The 9,161-nt window shown below is 47.1% G+C and overlaps 1 protein-coding gene across 2 annotated transcripts in view; it reads left to right on the top strand.

Moving 5' to 3' along the window:
* The first annotated feature begins 532 nt into the window (after positions 1–532).
* The window catches only part of OSBPL2 (oxysterol binding protein like 2), a 67,326-nt gene continuing 58,697 nt past the window's right edge, over positions 533–9,161 (top strand). The window contains exon 1 of one of the 2 annotated variants that reach the window (XM_079979579.1): positions 533–677. The gene's annotated coding sequence lies outside the window, so the exon portion shown is untranslated. The remainder of the gene's footprint in view (positions 678–9,161) is intronic. The other variant, XM_079979578.1, reaches the window with a different exon arrangement.

The following is a 9,161-nucleotide window of genomic DNA, read 5'->3' as shown; positions in this document are numbered from 1 at the left end:
CTTCGTAGGCGAGTCGCTCCGTCCCCTTGACCCTTTCGACGGACTTCTCTGAACCTTCCCTGGCTATGCAAGCCAAGCACCCCACCCCACGCCGTGCAAAGACCCCCGTGCAACACATTAGGGATGTGCAACGCCGCATGCCTGGCCAGCCCCTCCGCAGCGCTCAGGATGCTTCGCAAAGCATCCCTCTCTCGCCTTTCCCCCCCCCCTTTATTTGCATGGCCACGCCCCGTACTGAGCACGCCATTGGCCGAAGCCCCCTTCGCCCCAGCGAGCGTGCGGCATGCGCGCGCGCGCCGTTGAGGCGGGCGTGTGTTTGTGTGTGTGTGTGCGCGCGCGCGCGCGCGCGCGTGTGGGAGAGACGATGCCTGTGTGTCTGCAGCGCCGCTCTCTCCCTCTCTCATTAGCATAGGCCGCGGCCTATTGGTGGGCTTTCGGGAGGAGAGGGACGCGGGGCGGGCTTAATGTCGTCACGGCCCTTTGGCGGGGCTCGATTGGAAGCTCCCCGGTTGCCTGTCAAAAGAGGGTTGAGGGCGGGGTTGAGGGCGAGGGAGATAGCGAGGGAGAAGGGGGTGAAAACGACGACGACGAAAAAGAGGGTCCCACTTCCGCCTTGGTGTCAAGCGGGTCTCGTGAGGAAGCGAGCGAGCGCGCGCGCCGCGAGAGGCCGGTGCCAGGTAACCAACCGCCGAGGGCGCTTAACCGTCGCCGCCGCTGCCGCCGCCGTCCTTCTGGTCCCTCACCTCCCGACCCGGTTGGGCGCCTGGCCCTGAGGGAAACAGCTGGAGCCCCACAGCGGGGCGAGGGGGGGGCGGGTGGGCCCAAAAAAACAACCTTCTCCCGGCCCGCCTGAGGAGAAGGAGCCAGAGGAGCTACTTGTGAGGAGAGCGTCGAGGCTTTGCCTCTCCCCCTTCCCCTCACAGGGCCACTCTGAGGGAAGAAGAGGCCCTGTCCTTTTCGGACTCGTCAGGCTCGTTTCGGAGAGGGAGGGAGGGGCGGTGAGGGGCCAGACCCGTGCCTTCCCTCCTCGAGGGAGGGCCGTGGCTCCGTGGCCGGGCAGGTGCCTCGCACCCAGTGGGCTCGGTCCCTAGCGCCTCAGTCCCCGGTAGGGCTCGGGGTGGGGGCGGGGGAGGGACGACGACGACGAGATCCGGCCTCTTCGTGGACTGTACCGAGGGCCAGCGCTTGCCTGACTTGCTGCAAGGCAGCTTCCCTGTCGGGCTGCAGCTCAGCGGCAGAGCATCTGCTTTGCATGCAGGAGGACCCAGGTTCGGGGCCCAGCGCCTGCAGGTAAGGTGGCTGCTGCTGCTGCTGCTGCTGCTGCTGCCAGTCCGTGTGAGCTGGGATGTAGGTGCCAGTTTCCTGGGTGCCTGAGCACACGCAAAATTCCCCATGTAGGGGCCAGCCGCCCCAAAGGTCAACAAGAATCAATAAAAATACTTTAAAAACTGAGGTTATGCCCACTCACCCCCCGGTAAAAGCCTGCCTGCCCACCCTAACAAAAATCCTGGCATGGCACCCACGGCCCTGGGCACCCATGGTCGTGGGGCCTAGCTGGCATTCCTGGGCTGGGCTAAGATGGGCCAGTGGTCTGTAAAGCAGTTTCTTATGCTCCTGTTTGCCACTCCTAGGTTGAGATGTTATTTGGAGGGAGGAGGTTCCCCCCCCCTCATAAGGCCCCTGTGTTGTTGAAGGGTTCAAGCTCGCCCTTTACAGACACATATCCATCGACATTTCAGCCCCGTTGCCCTCCCCCCCGCATTCCCGCAAGTCCAAGCAAGCATTTCTACATCTGATTTCCACTTCTCTGCTTTTGAGTTGGGTTGCCAACTTCCTTATTTGTGTGTGCGTTGCTGGGGTTCCTGCTCCTGTGCTCGGAACAGCATCTTGATCTGCAGACATTTATTAGTACCTCTGTACATGCTGATCTCTGCATATTGAAAAATTTCACCTGCTGATTTCTGCAGATAAGGTAGTTCTGGTCGCAAGACTGCTGTGGGCCATAGGTGCCAACTCCCTGGGGCCATCATGAGAGGCTGGTTGTGTTTTTGATAATCCTGGTGCTGAGTGCATGATTTGGCCTTGTGGCAGTGGTAAGGAACCTTTTTTAGATGGAGGGCTGCATTCTCATCTGGGCAGTCTGGGATGGGGGGTGCACATATGCTCTGTCAGTGCCAGAGGGAAAAGTTGGTGAAGCAATGAATTTACATTTTACCTTTCTACAGTCATTCTACACATGCACACATGCCCCTCTGTCCAGGCAATCAAGAAACATGATAAAAGTTCTAGGACACATTCTGATGAGACAAAAACAATGAAGCAGTTATGAAGTAGGACTGGTGGAGTGGTGTGCTCTGTTAGAGTTTTGACAACTGGATAGAGAGGCCTGCATGATAACAATCAGCCTCTGGGCCTCATGTTCCCCAACTGTGATTTAAAACCTCCTCAATGTTCTTGGTTTGCATTGCTCCATTTACCTTAGGACAATGTTTCTCAGACTTGGATCTCCAGCTGTTGTTGGACTACAACTCCCACCATTCCTGACCACTGGTGCTGCTAGGGATAATGGGAATTGTAATCCAACAACAACTGGGGTTTCAGGTTTGAGAACACTGCCTTAGGCAAAGGGAACCCAATGTGATCTTTGAAGTTTGTGGATGTGGTATCTCATCATAAGCCCGAATGCACCCTGCTATTCATTCCTCCTTTGGGGGATAGAGGAACCCGTTCATGAACGTGTGGCTATATTTCTCTGATGGTTTTATACTCACTAGATTGAGGTGGTGAACAGATTCTAATTGTCATCAAAACTGAAATTTCATCTCTGGAACCTGGACATTTAAGATGTGATATTTTTTCTTAGAGGAAGAATTGCAACTTTCCCAATGCAAGGAAGAAAGCAGAGAAAGGAGAATAGCAAATATTTCACATCTTTTGGCACTAAAGCCAAAAGTGTGTAGTTCATTACAGGTCAAGGAGGGGAACATCCCTGTCTGTAAGTGTGGGACCTAATTTGCTACCAGTGCTGTGGGGATAGACATCAACATTCATTTATTGGAAGTATTTATAGGCTGCCTTTTAGTGCATAACCCTCACAATGTGGTGTACAACAATGATATGAGATACCGGTATATTAGGATACATTTAACGTATCAAAAGCATAAGAAGGCAAAATTGCGAAGAAGCATGGAGCATCAAGAATCAATAGCATAAACATTGTTAAAGGCAGTCTGGAATACGAGTTTTCTGGGCATGCTTTAAGGTTTGCGCTAAATGTGTAGTAGTGCAATAGGAAGTGAGTTCCACAATTGCCAGGCCACCACCAAGAAAGCCCTATCTTTTGCACCCATCAACCAAACTGATTTTATTGGTTAGTAGGTTTGAATGAGTGATGACTACTTTAAAAAAACAACCCTGGCCCCAAATCATTAAGGGTTTAATAGTCAGACAGTCTTGCCTGGAGGCAGGAGTCATTCTTGGGGTTAGGTTTGTTGCCCTTCTGTTTGTTGCTGACAACTTGCCTCGGCCTACTCCAGGGTGTAACTTGATGTATCAGTGACAACAGAAACCATTTCCTTCCTCTGAAAAGAACTGGGTGGAGAGACTTTTGCCTGGGGAATAGCCTATAGCACTGTAGGGGATAATAGACCTCTAGATTTGTTTATAACATCTGCTGCCCTGTCCCTTCGACTAATTCACTTTAGACTGGAGGTGCACTAAGATAATTAACTTCCTTGTACCTTGGGGTGTGGCAAGTCCCTTGTCCCTTCTAACTTGGAGACTGCCTCTGGCTCTAGTGAGACTATCTTGCATAGGAGCAGAAATGACCTTCTATTTGGATACTGTATCTTGTTCCTTATTGCATAGCTGACCATTCCTGCTGCAGTTTGTGAGACTATTTGGAACATGTGAATGTAGTTGCCATCTATATCTCTGGCATAATTGAGGATTTTAAACCAGTACACAGCCATTGGCAGCGACGTATATTTTTATTTCTTGTAGAGATGGTGAAATAGGAAAATTATGCCTCCTGCTTCACCTCCAATCTGAATTGTAACTAAAGATTTGAAAATATCAAATGGTAAGACTTGGTTTTGAAGTCACCAGTTTAGGGATAGGTAAGGTGGTGAAAATCAAAGAGAGGGCTATTATCCTGAATGCGCTTGATATTTCAGATTGGTTTTGTTCCATCTTAAAGTATAGAACAATTGCTTCGTCCTTAGTTTAGAGATTAGACTTTAACTTTATTATCTGGATCTTCTGTTCCCTGAAGATATGAAGAAGAGACCCGCATTTTGGATAAGACAGGAGGCTGCTTTCATGAGGCATGAAAGTAAAAACCCTAATATATCACATCCTCCTTGTCTTGGAAGATACTCAGCTTCCTAAATGGAGAAAAGCGTATGTAAAGGAAGGGTTTTATGGGTTTTATGGTGGATCCTACAAATGGGATAATCTACCCTGGAATTTAGAAGTGGGAGAAAAACCAACTGCTGTGATTTGTTGACCCTACTAAAATCCAGTGGGGTGAATATTTAACACCTCTTACTGGAACAAATCCCCATGACGGGTGAGCTCCCGTTGCTCGGCCCAAGCTCCTGTCAACCTAGCAGTTCGAAAGCACGTCAAAGTGCAAGTAGATAAATAGGTACCGCTCTGGCAGGAAGGTAAATGGCGTTTCCATGCGTTGCTCTGGTTTTGCCAGAAGCTTAGTCATGCTGGCCACATGACCTGGAAAAATTGTCTGTGGACAAACATTGGCTCCCTCAGCCACTAAAGCGAGATGAGCACCGCAACCCCAGAGTCGTTCGCAACTGGACTTAACTGTCAGGGGTCCTTTACCTTTACTGGAACTATATGGACCACCTCTGTTGCAAAGTATGAACACAAGCAGTAATAATCTTTGTAGTTATGCAGTAAAGGGAATGGACTCCATAGATTGTGTTAATGGCTATTATGCACCCCTATTTCTACTGCTTTAGGGTGCCACCCTAGATCCGCTGGGTTGAGTGAGTTAGGATGTGTCAAATCTCCAGTTTAGCCAGCAGATACCTAGTTCAGCTGGTATAAGTCCCCAGCTCTGGCTAAGTTGGCTGAGCTGAGACTGACAGAATTTACACTGGCGTAAACTTTGCAAAATGGGTGTTGTGTGGGAGACTGGGCTGAGGGAACTTGTGCTGGTTCCTGACTTGGTTCATTTCAGTCATGTGACCTACCAGCCCAGTGGAACTTGCACTGGCAAAAAGTGTGGTATAGGTCAAACTGTATTTTAAAGGCTTGTTTCCCCTCTGTTAGGACTAGATTGGCTCTGCCGGCAGTAGCCCTGCTCCTGAACCATGTATGGATCTGGTGTACTTTGTTGTTGTTGTTTAGTCGTTTAGTCGTGTCCGACTCTTCGTGACCCCATGGACCAGAGAACGCCAGGCACTCCTGTCCTCCACTGCCCCCCGCAGCTTGGTCAGACTCATGCTGGTAACCTCGAAAACACTATCCAACCATCTCGTCCTCTGTCGCCCCCTTCTCCTTGTGCCCTCCATCTTTCCCAACATCAGGGTCTTCTCCAGGGAGTCTTCTCTTCTCATGAGGTGGCCAAAGTACTGGAGCCTCAGCTTCACAATCTGTCCTTCCAGTGAGCACTCAGGGCTGATTTCCTTCAGAATGGAGAGGTTTGATCTTCTTGCAGTCCATGGGACTCTCAAGAGTCTCCTCCAGCACCATAATTCAAAAGCATCAATTCTTCGGCGATCAGCCTTCTTTATGGTCCAGCTCTCACTTCCATACATCACTACTGGGAAAACCATAGCTTTAACTATGCGGACCTTTGTTGGCAAGGTGATGTCTCTACTTCTCAAGATGCTGTCTAGGCCTGTCATTGCCCTTCTCCCAAGAAGCAGGCGTCTTTTAATTTCGTGGCTGCTGTCACCATCTGCAGTGATCATGGAGCCCAAGAAAGTAAAATCTCTCACTGCCTCCATTTCTTCCCCTTCTATTTGCCAGGAGGTGATGGGACCAGTAGCCATGATCTTCGTTTTTTTGATGTTGAGCTTCAGACCATATTTTGCACTCTCCTCTTTCACCCTCAATAAAAGGTTCTTTAATTCCTCCTCCCTTTCTGCCATCAAGGTTGTGTCATCTGCATATCTGAGGTTGTTGATATTTCTTCCGGCAATCTTAATTCCGGCTAGGGATTCATCCAGCCCAGCCTTTCGCATGATGAATTCTGCATATAAGTTAAATAAGCAGGGAGACAAAATGCAGCCTTGTCGTACTCCTTTCCCAATTTTGAACCAGTCAGTTGTTCCATATCCAGTTCTAACTGTAGCTTCTTGTCCCACATAGAGATTTCTCAGGAGACAGATGAGGTGATCAGGCACTCCCATTTCTTTAAGAACTTGCCATAGTTTGCCATGGTCGACACAGTCAAAGGCTTTTGCATAGTCAATGAAGCAGAAGTAAATGTCTTTCTGGAACTCTCTAGCTTTCTCCATAATCCAGCGCATGTTTGCAATTTGGTCTCTGGTTCCTCTGCCTCTTCTAAATCCAGCTTGCACTTCTGGGAGTTCTCGGTCCACATACTGCTTGAGCCTTCCTTGTAGAATTTTAAGCATAACCTTGCTAGCGTGAGAAATTAGTGCAATTGTGCGATAGTTGGAGCATTCTTTGGCACTGCCCTTCTTTGGGATTGGGATGTAGACTGATCTTCTCCAATCTTCTGGCCACTGCTGAGTTTTCCAAACTTGCTGGCATATTGAGTGTAGCACCTTAACAGCATCATCTTTTAAAATTTTAAATAGTTCAGCTGGAATACCATCACTTCCACTGGCCTTGTTATTTGCAGTGCTTTCTAAGGCCCATTTGACTTCACTCTCCAGGATGTCTGGCTCAAGGTCAGCAACCACACTACCTGGGGTATATGAGACATCCGTTTCTTTCTGGTATAATTCCTCTGTGTATTCTTGCCACCTCTTCTTGATGTCTTCTGCTTCTGTTAGGTCCTTTCCACTTTTGTCCTTATTATGGAAATCTTTGTACGAAATGTTCCTTTCATATCTCCAACTTTCTTGAACAGATCTCTGGTTCTTCCCATTCTATTGCTTTCCTCTATTTCTTTGCATTGCTTGTTTAAGAAGGTCTTCTTGTCTCTCCTTGCTATTCTTTGGAAATCTGCATTCAATTTCCTGTATGTTTCACGATCTCCCTTGCATTTTGCTTGCCTTCTCTCCCCCGCTATTTGTAAGGCCTCATTGGACAGCCACTTTGCTTTCTTGCATTTCCTTTTCATTGGGATGGTTTTCGTTGCTGCCTCCTGTATAATGTTACGAGCCTCCATCCATAGTTCTTCAGGCACTCTGTCCACCAAATCTAAATCCTTAAACCTGTTCCTCACTTCCACTGTGTATTCATAAGGGATTTGACTTAGATTGTATCTTACCGGCCCAGTGGTTTTAACTACTTTCTTCAGTTTAAGCTTGAATTTTGCTATAAGAAGCTGATGATCTGAGCCACAGTCAGCTCCAGGTCTTGTTTTTGCTGACTGTATAGAGCTTCTCCATCTTTGGCTGCAGAGAATATAATCAATCTGATTTCGATGCTGCCCATCTGGTGATGTCCATGTGTAGAGTCGTCTCTTGTGTTGTTGGAAAAGCGTGTTTGTGATGACCAGCTTGTTCTCTTGACAGAACTCTATTAGCCTTTGCCCTGCTTCGTTTTGATCTCCAAGGCCAAACTTGCCAGTTGTTCCTTTTATCTCTTGACTCCCTACTTTAGCATTCCAATCCCCTATAATGAGAAGAACATCCTTCTTTGGTGTCACTTCTATAAGGTGTTGTAAGTCTTCATAGAATTGGTCAATTTCAGTTTCTTCAGCACCAGTAGTTGGTGCATAAACCTGGATTACTGTGATGTTAAAAGGTCTGCCTTGGATTCGTATCGAGATCATTCTATCATTTTTGAGATTGCATCCCAGTACAGCTTTTGCCACTCTTTTGTTGACTATGAGGGCCACTCCATTTCTTTTACGGGTTTCTTGCCCACAGTAGTAGATATGATGGTCATCCGAACTGAATTCACCCATTCCTGTCCATTTTAGTTCACTGATGCCCAGGATGTCAATATTTATTCTTGCCATCTCATTTTTGACCACCTCCAACTTACCCATGTTCATGGTTCTTACATTCCAGGTTCCTATGCAATATTTTTCTTTACAACATCTAGTTGTGTACTTTACACTGGCTTAATTTAAGGCTGTGTGAATTACATTGGCTTCCCATAATTAGAATTGCTCCCTTAGCCATATAGAAGCGATCAAAACTACATCTGTGGGACAACAGGAGTTTGTATAACAGATACAAGACTTCCATTACTGTGTATTGCATGACCATGTGAAAGATAAGGTATCCCTGGACAGTGTTGAATTAGAGCCTGGGTTCAAATCCTAGATTAGCTATTGTTTCGCCAAAGAGGTTCTGTGCAAGTTGCCCTCTTAGCCACATCAATGTCATGAACATGATAACATTTAATTTACAGTGGCCTGCTGAATGAGCCATGGGCTCATCAGCTCCTTGTTCTGGTCTCCTCTAGTGCAGCTATGAGGATGAGGCTGGAAACTTGTGGTTCTGTTTTCAGTTAACCACAGTGTAGTATAACATCCAAACTTAAATGTGCTTAAACCTAACTTTGATTTATTGAAACAAGTCATCTTCATAAACCACGTAAACCCTGGTCTGAGTTGTGAAGAATATTCCTATGCTATGAATGGTCCATGTCACTATTAAGAAAAAGAGGTAGGAATAGCCCAATGTATATGTGGATGGTCCCTGGATAAAGTGACTTTTCTTTTTTAAGTTCTCAAAGTTCTTCACTAGCTCAAGGTTGTGATCTGAAGTAGCCAGATGCTTAACTGATAATCAATCACAGTCAGTCCATCATTTGAAAAATAAGAGTTTAGAGCTGGCTTGCCCCCAAATGGGAACTGGACATTCCATTTTGGTGACTGTAACCTTGGTTTAAGGAGACATTTGGCACCTAGCTTTACATATCTGAATTTCTGACACTGGTTATGCTGCAGTGGAGAGTGGAGAAGTGGAGAACAAGGGACCCCAAGACTCATTTGCATAACACTAAAATTTAAACCATTATTATTATTATTATTATTATTATTA

The sequence above is a fragment of the Podarcis cretensis genome (assembly GCF_951804945.1).
Source record: "Podarcis cretensis genome assembly, chromosome: 6".
Lineage (NCBI taxonomy): Eukaryota > Metazoa > Chordata > Lepidosauria > Squamata > Lacertidae > Podarcis > Podarcis cretensis.
Note: the sequence above shows the minus strand (reverse complement) of the source record. Positions and strands in the feature narration are given on the sequence as shown.